This window comes from Stegostoma tigrinum, chromosome 18 (genome assembly GCF_030684315.1).
Source record: "Stegostoma tigrinum isolate sSteTig4 chromosome 18, sSteTig4.hap1, whole genome shotgun sequence".
Classification (NCBI taxonomy): domain Eukaryota; kingdom Metazoa; phylum Chordata; class Chondrichthyes; order Orectolobiformes; family Stegostomatidae; genus Stegostoma; species Stegostoma tigrinum.
In genome coordinates this window covers 21,519,656-21,532,012 of record NC_081371.1, presented here as the reverse complement: position 1 = coordinate 21,532,012, position 12,357 = coordinate 21,519,656, and positions in this window count along the sequence as shown.

The following is a 12,357-nucleotide window of genomic DNA, read 5'->3' as shown; positions in this document are numbered from 1 at the left end:
TTCCTACTTTCCTACAACACCTTGTTATCGCCAGTCAATCACATTTCAAATCATTCTCTTTATCTGTAAGTTCCTTGATACTCTTAACTACCCTACTGCAAATTAGTACTGACATTGCTATATCTTACCTTAGCATATTTATCTCATGATGTTTGACATACGCACAATCACCTCTTCACAATTTTCTGCAGCTACTTAGTCCTGTTCATTGAAATTCTTATCTGAACCTCTTTATTCTGTCTTCCTTCCCACATTTTAAAGCTTCCTCCAAATGTAAGTGTTCGACCATATTTCTGGACACTTCCCCAAAACCTTTGACGAACTCTGAGCATCTGAAGCTCTTATTCAACTGCCAAATGTCATGAAATGGTTTCTTTCATTAAAGGTCCTAGATATTTGGTTGTTATTGATGGTGAATTAATGGTAGTGGTGGTGTGCAGTAAGGTGCAGTGGGGAGATTGTGGGGAAAGATTCAGTGAAGTAATTGACTAGAAATGAGATCAAAGCAGTGCAAAGCTACAAGAAAAATGCTGTTTGGAAGTGGGGATGTCAGCATTGAAAGAATTACATAGTTGTGCGCAAAAATTCAATGATCAGAAGGGCAGCAGCCAAGTGAATGCACCAGCCACATTGTGTTTTCATTATTGGTCACCAATCACAAAATTCAGTATGCAGAAATGAATAAAGTGATGTCTGTGGGAATTTTGGGAATGTCACCACATTGCTTCCCCTTTCTAACAGTTTCCATTTTTTGAAATATTGCAATATTTCTCAGTGAAAAATATTACCGTGCCTTTCCTCTGAACCTGTCACAAGTATATAGGTGCACCCTCCATTAAACTTACCATCAACTAAATAGTTGTTCGACCATTTCCCACCACCTGTATTTTCAATAGTTTTTATAGAGTCATACAGTCATACAGCGCAGAAAGCAGACCCTTCATGCTGACCAGATAAACTAGTCCCATTTGCCTGCATTTGGCCCATTTCCCTTGAAACCTTTCCTCTTCATGTACCCATCCAAACGTTTTTTAAATGTTGTAGCTATATCTGTATCTATTACTTCTTCTGGCCGTTCATTCCATATCAGCACCACCCTCTGTGTGAAACGGTCCCTTTTACATCTTGCCCCTCTCACCTTAAACCTACACCCTCTAGTTTTGAACTCCCCTATCCTAGGGAAAAGATCTTTGCAATTCACCCAATCCATGTGCCTCATGATTTTATAAACCTCTACAACGTTGCCTCTCAACCTCCTATGCCCCGGGAAAGAGGTCCCAGCCTATTCAGCCTGTCCTTCTCATTTAAACACTCTAATCCCAGTAACATTCTTGTAAATCTTTCCTGCACCCTTCCCAATTTAATAGTATCCCTCCTATCAAAGGGTGACCAGAACTGTGTGCAGTACTCCAAAAGTGACTTCACCAATGTTGTGTACAACCTCAACATGACGTCCCAAATCCTATACTCAATTCTCGAGCAATGAAGGAAAGTGTGCCAAATGCCTTCTTTACCCCCCTGTCTACCTGTAATGCTACTTTCAAGGAACTAAGTACCCGAGTCATTAAGTCGCTCTGTTCAAAAACATCCCATTAACTGTGTAAGTCCTGCCTTGGTTTGTCTTACAAAAATGCAATAACATGCATTTATCCAAACTAAACTCCAACAGCCACTCAATGGCCCAATTTCCCAGCTGATCAAGAACCTGTTGGACTCTTAGGTAATCTTCTTCACATTCGACTATATCACAAATTGTGGTGTCATCTGGCAAACTTCCTAAACAAGCCTCTTATCTTTTCACCCAAATTGTTAATATGAATGACAAACAAAAGCGGACCCAGCACCAATTCCTGCAGCACACCACTGGTCACGTGCCTTCAGCCCAAAAAACAACTCTCTACTATCAAACTCCGTCTCCTACTGTCAAGTCAATCCCTGGATCCCACGTGATCTAACTTTACTAACCAGCCTACCGTGAGGAACTTTTTCAAAGGCCTTACTAAAGTTCACCTAGACAATGTTTACCACTCTATCATCATCTATCTTCTTGGTCACACCTTCAAAAACTCAAGCTAGCTTATAAGACACAATTTCCCACGATGCTGGGAGATCACATTTCTTTTACAAGTTGTGTCCAGGAATTTAATTGATTATCCTAATCAGCTTTGGATAGATCATAGTATGATACAACTGGGAAGGATTGTATTTGCTTGTTGATACCCAATCAGCTGTTTGGTATTCAATTAGCCTCATTCACTGTTTTTTCATAGAATCCCTACAGTGTGTAAACAGGCCTTTCAGCCCAACCAGTCCACACTGAACCTCAAAGCATCACCACCCAGACATAACCCACCTAATCTACACATCCCTGAACACTGTGGACAATTTGGTGTGGCTAATCCACCTAGCATGCACATCTTTGGACTCTGGGAGGAAACCCACACAGACACAGGGAGAATGTGTAAACTCCACACAGACAGTTGCTTGAGGCTAGAACTGAACCCAGGTCCCTGGCGCTGTGAGGCAGCAGTGCTCATCACTGAGCCACTGTGCCACCCCAGTTCAGAAGCCTATGAAATCTTCCATTTGTATCTACTGAAATTTTTTTTGAAAACCATTATAACACCTGTTTACATACCTTTTCATGCATTGTAGTGCAGATCATTACAACTCACTCTAAAATTTGTTTTCCACATTATTGCCTCTTACTTGTCAATTATTTTATACCTGTTTCTTCTGGCTATCAGTGCTTCTGCTGATGGACAGATTTCCTTTATTTACTTGCAGAAATATAAGTTTGAACACATGCACCAAATTCCCTTCTCTGCTTTAAGAACAAGCCCAAATTTTCTCGATACTTGTGTAACTGAAGTTCTTCATCCATGCCAGAATCTAAATAAACCTCCACTGCATATTTTATAAATCCTTGACAATCTTCCTAAGACATGATGCCCAGTTTTGGCAACAATGCTCCCTAACTAATGGTTTATCAAAATTTAACATATCTTACTTGTATATGTACCATATGCCTTGACTTATAATGCCAATGACTTCTTGTGCTTTATTAACCTGCTTGGTTTGTTCTGCCATGTTTAAAGACTTGTGTAGCTGCACCTCCATTAAAATTGTATTGATGCAAGATTAGTAGGATTTCCATTTGTCTTCGATTATCACCAGCTTCTCATATATGTACACTGTACTATCTTCAAACTCCTTTGGAAACTCTTCCAATGTTGGTGATTCTAGTAGTCAGAGTAAGTTTGAACAACATTGTGTGTGTGTGTGTGTGTGTGTGTGTGTGTGTGTGTGTGTGTGTGTGTGTGTGTGTGTGTGTGTGTGTGTATGTGTGGTATACATTTGCTCCTGATCAATGATTCCTCACTCAACAGTTTCTGACAAACCTTCAGATTCAGAAGGAGAGTTTGTGTAACCAGTGAAACAAGATGTGTGATAGGAGCTGAACTAACAACAGAGGTCAGTTCAGACCAGTTGCTGGGCAGTTGCCTTCGAAGCGGTGTGATGCCAACAGTGTGGGGTCGATCTCCATCACTAGCTGGGGTTACCACGAAGGACTCTCCATTGGAACCTTACCCCTTGCCTGACAGATTCTGGCCCTCCTGGTGGTAAGACTACACCAATTGAAACTAACAGTATGATCTAAAGAACTCTACATGGTGGAATTCATTGCATGCAAAAACCACAAACTACTATGGATCAATTTCCTTGAATAATATGATTTATGAATGGTGAGCATTTTATCTATCATTTAGAGTTCGAATTTTGAACTAGTAGCATGTGGGTTTTGGTTTTATGTCTATGAGGGGTTTTAATGATTAACATTAACCAAAAATTTAACTAAAAATGAAAGACTGTTCCTGGAGTGATAATGGGAATTTGTTTGCATTATGAACATTTTATGATTGGACAAAATAAATGTTGAAATGTTTGTCTTCAGTTTAGAATTTAGATTTAGATTTATTGTCACAAGTTAATAAAAATATGTGAAGAAGTGTTTTCTCGTGTGTCATATGCATAGTGTTGCCACACTTCAGTGTCATCTTGAAATACTGAATATAGTGCAAATATTCACTGCAAGAGAGTTTATTTTTCTCTCTTCCTCATGTTCCTCCTCCACTGCCCCTCCAGTGGCTACTTGACATTGGCCAGGGCCTCTGCAACAGGCTTCATGGTCTCTGGAACAGGCTCTGAGGTCTCAGTTGTGGGCCTCCACCACCATCACTCCCGCGACTGCTATGTTCAAGCTGGAGCATTGGGCCTGGGGATGCATGGGCTCTAACATTCTGTCTCCCTTCTGATGCACCTACAGATGCTGCCACTGATCATCGGTCATCAGGATCCTTTGCCATCACCTTCAGAAATACCTCCACTCCTTCAGGTGCCCCAACCTAGCTGCAGACCTGGAACTGTGGCTCAGTTAGCGAGTCTGGGCTAGGGGAGTCAGCCCAGGATATGTTCCTTGCTCGCTGGTGTGGAGTCATGTCTAGCTTGTCCCGGGTGTTGCTGCCTCCACCACTGCCACTGGAGGCCTCCTCCTTCACCCACCACTTTGCAGACTTTAAAGAAAAGAAAAAGAGCAAAGGTAAAAAGAAGAAAAGAAAGAGGAAGAAACCTGACAGGAGTGTACATGTCCCAGGTTCTGCCTTGCTACTCTGCCACCATCTCAGAAAAATGCATGAATTGAACTTTATCTTATAATGCTTTCAATTTTCAGTTTGTAGAAGTCCTGGTAAAGGTAGATGTAAGAAACACTTTCTCCTGGAGAAAGAAGTTAGGTTAGAATAGTTAGAAAATAGTGGAGAAGCTTGTGTTGAAAACTCCAGACCATAAGTGTTTGATCGGCAAAAGGGTAATTGGAACTGAGTAAATATAATCTCAGTTGTGTGACTAATCAAGAAAAAGACTATTAAACCTTCAGGAATGGGAATTGAAAGGAACAGGTAAGTCAATCCTATAAATGTGATAGAGAATGAAACTCTGTCTGGTCTTTGAGTGCTGTAATGTGATGGTGCGGAATTAAATGGGAATGTATTTTTACTGTGTTTTGAAATGTGTCATATGTAAATAGTTTGGTTTATTTTATTTCATCTTTATTTTCCTTTGTGCAATAAACTTTTATTTTATTGCTAAAACCGAATCTGCTGTATTTTGAGCTTATGTTTCAGTGAAAGATCATTTTGCTAAATAAAAACAAAACAAACATAATCTATCAAGTCAGATTTCAGTCTGGTGTTTGACTTGTCCAGTAATAACATCTGCTTTGATTGTAATGATGATTAATTTTAATGCAAAGTGTATACATTGTACGGGTCAATTTATCCATGAATTGTACAACATGTTTGTATTTTAATGGATAGGAGGAGGCTTTTGCTATGAAAATGGCTAATTGTGAACAGCCCCAAATGTTTGTTGTGGCCAGTAATCCAAGAATTCTTAATTGAGAACCTTTATTTAGTAAGTCTTGACATTGGCACTGGTAAGTGTTATCTTGCTTTTGAGCTGGTGCTAAGTCTCTGGTATGACAAACTGATCAAACCCTCATTCATTTGTCTATTATCTGTTGTCTACGAAACAAAATTATCCAATTGTACTTACTGGAATCAGCTGGATCTTGTTGACTACGAGATCCTTGATTGGGGTTGTTCACCTGAACTAAACAGGAAAGCATTGGCTGACCAATATAACCAGGAGACTGGCCATTACCAGGTCCCGGCAGTGGGCCATGGAGGGGTCATTATGGCTGACTGCCTGCCCCTCTTCCATGGTTATGTCTGCACCTGAGTGTCCCTGGAGAAGGAGCAATGTGCTGTGCACCAGCACTCTCGATGCCTTTCGGGAGAGGTGGACACCACTGGGTGTGGAGTGCTTTATTCCTCCTTACAATTCTATTTTAATTTGATTCCTACCCTCCCCTTCACCTTTTCGTTCACATTGGCATTGTCCCTAAAGGGGGCCATTCTTGTCTGTGGTTCTTTGGTCACATGCGTGTTCCTGGCAGTAGGATGTTAACAGAGTTATTTACACGCCTATTTATTTTATTGCACCTACACGCAGGTGCTGTGGGAAATAAGCACTACTGCCGTTTAAGTGGAGGGGAAGAAAAAAAGAGAAAAACAAGAAAAAAATTGACAGAGGATTTAGAAAAAAATATATAACCAGGAGATTTAGAATCACCTTTGTTCAGGGGACTGGCTACAGCTAGCGTTACTGAGCATGTATAAATAAAGGGTGACTTGGTGACAGGATACCAGCTTCTGTGCAATTATTTCAGTGGTAACAAGAGTGGGATGTGAATTTGGGTTAACCCTGAATGAGATGCTGAGAGACAGTTTGGTACATGGGACTAATGGTGCAACCATGCAGAAGCACCTACCAGCTGAAGCCCAACTTCAATCAGGCACTTCAACTGGTGTTGTCATGTGAAAATGCAGCAAGTGGAAAATGGGAGCTGCAGGGCATCCCGATGGAAGTGGACACCCTCACCTGTCCAACTGAGCTTGGGGAACACCACTTCAGTGTTGGCAATTATAAAGTCTCGGGCAGGGCATGCTCTGAGCAGAGGGACCCTTAGCCAACCTACACCAGAACCCCACAACAAAGCCGAGCCTTGGCCAAGTGGCTAAACAGTTCTTCAGGATGCGGGCTGATAAGCCATTGTAGTTGCTGTTGGTGCATCAACTCAATACAACAGGGGAGTCCGACAAGGCCTGACTATCAGGAAAACTCATAGGCTGGTACAGAGGAAGGTGCACACCCTGGAAAATTCCCTTATGTGTGGGTTGAAACAACTAAATTGCTAATTGCTTATCCAAATTGGAACCGATTAAAATTAAAGTTTGGTTAAATCATCAACCAGTTCCCATGGAGCTTGAAACTGGTGCAGCTGTATCTGTGGTTGTAGAATGTGTCTTTAACGAGACTCGGTCAGAACTCCAAACCTTAGGTTTGCACAAGACCTCTGCCAGACTGAGAACGTACCCTGGGGAAGCATTGCAGATTAAGGGTACGACTTCGATTCCAGTCTCCTATGAGAAGCAGTTGGTGCAGTTACCATGATGGTAGTAAAAGGCTAGGCCCTAGCATATTGGGATGGAATTGGTTGAGAAATATTCGCCTAGTAAATGGCTGCCTCAGTGGAGCTCTAGTGAAATAACCAGGAGTATTTCAGGAAGGACTTGGAACTACTAAAGGGGCCACTTTACATATTGACCAGGACCCAATTCCGTTGGGTGCCATTTGCCTCGCAGGCATAAGTAGAGGCAGAAATCAGGAACCTGGAGAGCGAAGGAATTATCAAACTAGTGCAGTTTGCAGAATCGGCCACACCAATTGTACCAATTGTGAAGCCTTACAGCTCAGTTCACCATTGTGGGGATTTTAAGCAAACAGTAAACTGCTTCTCACAGCTGGATAAATAACCAATCCCTCACATAGAGGACTTGTACACAATGTTGGCAGGGGGCTGTCCTTTATGAAGCTGGACTTGAGCCACACTTACCTGCAATTACAACTGGATGAGGAGTACCAGAAGTACACTACAATTAAAACCCATAAGGATTTATATTAATATAGAAGACTGCCATTTGGGATATCATCAACCTGTGTACTTTTCCAGTGAACCATGGAGAATATTTTACAAGGGCTACGCCAGGTTGCCATTTATTTGGATGATGTACTAATAACAAGGAAGACCAATAAAGATCACCTGGAGAACTTGGACATAGTGCTTAAATGTTTCTCCTATGTGGGCAAACACCTTAGACAGAAAAAAATGTGTGTTCCAGGCACCCCAGTGACCTACTTGGGTTACACAGTTGGTAAAACTGGGTTACACTTGATGGAAGACAACATGAGGGCAATCAAAGGAGCCCCAACTCCCGTGCCTGTATAAGATCTTAGGTTTTTCCTTGTGTTAGTGAATTATTACAGAAAATTCATATGTAACCTGGCCTCCATCTTGCCATCCTTACACCTGCTATTGAAAAAGGGTCTGCCTTGGAAATGGTCATGTAGTCAATAAGTAGCCTTTAGGGAGGTGAAAAACAGCTATGGTCACCTAAAGTGTTGGCGCGTTATAATCCCAAGCGATAGGTAGCACTGACATGCTATGCCTCCCTGTGTGGTATTGGGATAGTGTTGGCTCACCAGTGGACCAATGGAGAGGAATGCCCAATAGTGTATGCTTCCAGACTTTGGCTGATGCTGAACGCAAATATCCTCAGGATAGAGAAGGAAAATTAGGCGGTCATCTTTGGTGTGAAGAAGTTCCACCAGTACCTTTATGGACGAAAATTTGGCATTGTAACAGATCACAAATCCCTGCCAGGGCTACTGAAGGAAGGCAAGGCAGTACTGCCTATACTTCCGGTAGAATTCAGCTTTGGGCACTTATTCTTGGTGCATACAAGTTAGAACACAATCGAGGAAGCCAAGTGGTTAATGCAGATGCCCTGAGCTACCTCCCACTGGCAGATAATCTACTGGTGGTGCCTCCCCTGGAAGAATCTGTTTTGGTTTTAAACTCCCTGCACATCCTTCCAGTCACTGCAGACAATATCCAACTGTGAACACAAAAAGTCCTAGCGAAGCTGAAATAGCTGGTGCTAATGGGAGAAACAAAAGGGGCATCACAACTAAGATTGAAATCTTTTTCAGATACGGCAAGACCAGATCACCCCAGAGGATGGCATATTACTATGGGAAGCAAGGGTGATTGACCTGATTCAAGAGCACCACTAAATGCTAGCCAGACTCCACCAGGGTCATACAGACATTTCTAAGATGAAGATGTTGGCAGGAAGATATGTATGGTGGCCAGGGTTGCAGCTGCATTGGTGCCCAGAGTGTCAACAAAGGCTAAAATTGTGACCAGTGGCACCCCCTAATTTGCGGGAATGGCTGGGTTAATAGTTGTATATCGACTATGCTGGTTCTTTCATGGGCACAATGTTCCTGGTCATTGTGGATGCCCATTCAAAGTGGTTGGATGCACATAAAGTTGGTTCAACAAATTCAGGGATGACAAATGAGAAGGTGTGAGCATCATTTGCAAAACACTGACTTTCGAAAGTATTGGTAATGGGCAATGGAACATCATTTACCAGCAGGAAATTCCAAATTTCCTGAAGTCAAATAGTATTCAGCACATAAGGACAGCTCCATTCTATCCATCATCCAATGGTCTAACAGAAAGAGCAACCCAAACAATGAAAACAGGCTTAAAGAAACAGCCTACAGCTTCACTTGATAGCAAACTGTCCTAGATCCTGTTTGATTACAGGGTCACCCAACATGCAACAATAGGGTTAGCTCCGGCAAAGCTGCTGATGGGGAGAAGATTCTGATAAATTAAACCTGATATTTCCAGATCGAGGGGGGTGGAGTGAAATGGCAACAGGAATGCCAATGCTGGCCAAATGCCTCCTCTAAGCAAGAGACAATTTATTTCAGGGGACAGTTTGGTGTCAGATCCAGGGAAATGGCCCTATATGGGTATAAGGTGAGGTCAACATGAGATCAGGTCCCATGATTTACAAAGTTTGGGTCGACGATGCAGCCCTAAACAAATACATGGTTCGCCTGAAAGCTGTTTCCACACAAACGGGGCAGGAGCAAAACATACCTGGCCCCTCAGGACAGCCAGAATGCTTGTCAGAAATCATACGTTCTTCCCCCTCTGTCTAGTGTAGAGGAAACCTCAGAGGCTGAGATGAATGAAGCCTCGATACCGTTATCACTGGAAGAAGAGGAGGAAACTCTCCCATGGCATTCTGGATGCAAGAGACAGGCTATAGTAATGGTATACTTTGCCCGTATCAGAATCCACGTCAGAGGAACCGGGCCTGGGTCAAAACGTCAGAAGAAAAGCTACAAGATAAAGATCAAGCCTGCATCCCCAGGCTTAGGGGAAGAGGGATGTAGTGATTGGAACTAGTTGGATCTTGTTGTCTATGAGAGTCTTAATTTGGGTTGTTAACCTGGGCCAATCAGGAAACCCCTGGCTGACCAATATAAACAGGGGATTCAGAATCTCCTCAGTTCAGGCCACAGATTCTGAGCTGGCTGGGCAAAGTCAGTGTATTGTGCATAAGTAAATAAAGGGTGACTTGGTGATGGGATACTGTTTGCCATGCAGCTCTTTTACCAGTCATGCAAATTTGTTATTTTAATGGGACAGTGCAGCAAAACACTATAGGGACATGAACAACAACATGTTGAAATTTGAGCAGTGTCCGAGTAACTCTTTTGTCATTTTATGATTTAAAAAAATTGATTCATCTGCAAAGCATTTACTTCAGATAAAAGTTCTGTGGGTGTTTCTGGCATAGTTATCACACACATACTCAGCCATTAGATAGAACTGGACATGACAGGCACTGGTTCATCCACCTCTGTCTGCTTCCTGAAACTATTCATTATTTCTCAGTCTCATTCTATTGGCAGCAGTAATCCTGCCCACAGCATCTGTGCTTGGTCGATTAACACTTCTGGACTAAGGTACAACATACAAATGAGGAGCAGGAGTAGGTCACTTGATGTCCTAAGCCTGTGCTAACATACAATAAGATCATGGCTAATCTGGTTACTCCAGATTCCCACCTATTTGTGATAAACTTAAACCCTCTTACTTATCAAGCATCTACCTTCCTCTGTTTTAAAAATATTCAAGGACTCTTCTCCTGCTGTATTTTGATGAATACAGTTCCAAAGACTTAAGATGCTTGTTAAGAAAATAATTGTCTTTATCTCGACTAAAATGGCTGACCCTTGTTTTGAAACAGTAGCCCTGAGGATTGGGAGTACAGCTGAACAGAATATAAACCTGAGTCTGTGGTGAGACAGTGAATCTTGAAGATTAATTTCTTTTACAAAATTTAGTATTGCTTGTTCACAATTAGCATTTGAGTTAAATGCACTGTGCTAAATTTTAACATGCTTTCAGGTTTGGGCACAGCTTAATCTGCTGTCTGCTGGACAGCGGGTGAGATAAATTAATGAAGTAATTGGTTTAATCCAGTTTTATAACTCCCAGAAAGCTCATTTACCGAAAACAGCAACATAAATTAGTAAAGCCAAAGTACAGTTATTATTGAGTGCAGCTGAAACAGAGTATAAATGTGAGAATGTGAGATGGTGTGGGGTGAGCGGTGTGGGGTGTAGGGTATGATATGAGATCAGAGATCTGAGATCTGAGACCTGAGATCTGAAGATTGGAGAGTGAGGAGATCTTTACTTTGTCAGCCTCCAGGAGGGTGGGAATTGAGTAGCTGCAGGAGAGTGGACAGAATGGCAGCAGGACTTCAGCTCCCAAAATCCAAAAATTGCATTTGTATTCAAATAAGTGGTAACATCACAGGGAGATGGGTAGTGATTGGTTAGTCAGTATTGTGCTCATATTTTTAAAATTTATTCCCTTGCATGATGTGTGTATTGCTATCTGGCCAGCATTTATTGCCTGTCCCTAGCTGCCCTTTAGAAGGTGGTGGTGAGCTGCCTTCTTGAATTGCTGCAGGCCCTACCTGCGCTATAGGTTGACCCACGATGCCCTAAGGGAAGGAATTCCAGGATTTTGACACAGTGAGGGAATGCTGAAGTATTTCCAAGTCAGGATAGTGACTGGATGGTCAGGATGGATCAGGTTTGGAAGAGAACTTACAGGTATTCTCGATGTAGCTGCTGCACTCATCCTGCTAAATGGAAGTGCTCATAGGCCTAGAAGGTGCTGTATTGGGTGAATTTCTGCAGAGCGTCTTGTAAATAGTACACACTGCTGCTACTAAGTGTTGTTGGTGGTGGGAGTGGATGTGGTGCCAATCAAGTAGTTGCTTTTTCCTTGATCATACGACCATAAGACATAGGAGTGTAAGTAAGGCCATTCGGCCCATCAAGTCCACTCCGCCATTTAAATCATGGCTGATGGGCATTTCAACTCCACTTCCCTGCACTCTCCCCGTAGCCCTTGATTCCTTGTGAGATCAAGAATTTGTCGATCTCTGCCTTGAAGGCATCTAACGTCCCGTTGATGGTATATTGTACTGAAGAGGTTGGCTAGGGGAGCAGCAAGTACTGGAGAATGTCTTCAGTACTAAAGCTGGAATGTTGTCAATGCCAATAGTTGTTATACTATCCAGTGCATCCAACTGTTTTCTGATATCAATGGAATGACTTGAATTGGCTATAAATTGGCATCTGTGATCCTGGGGAGGAGGCCAAGATGGATTGTCTACTCAGCACTTCTAGCTGAAGATTGCTGTGAACGTTTCAGTTTTGTCTTTTTCACTGATGTACTGGATTCTTCCATCATTGAGAATGGGGATTATTCATTGGCCGCCCTCCTCC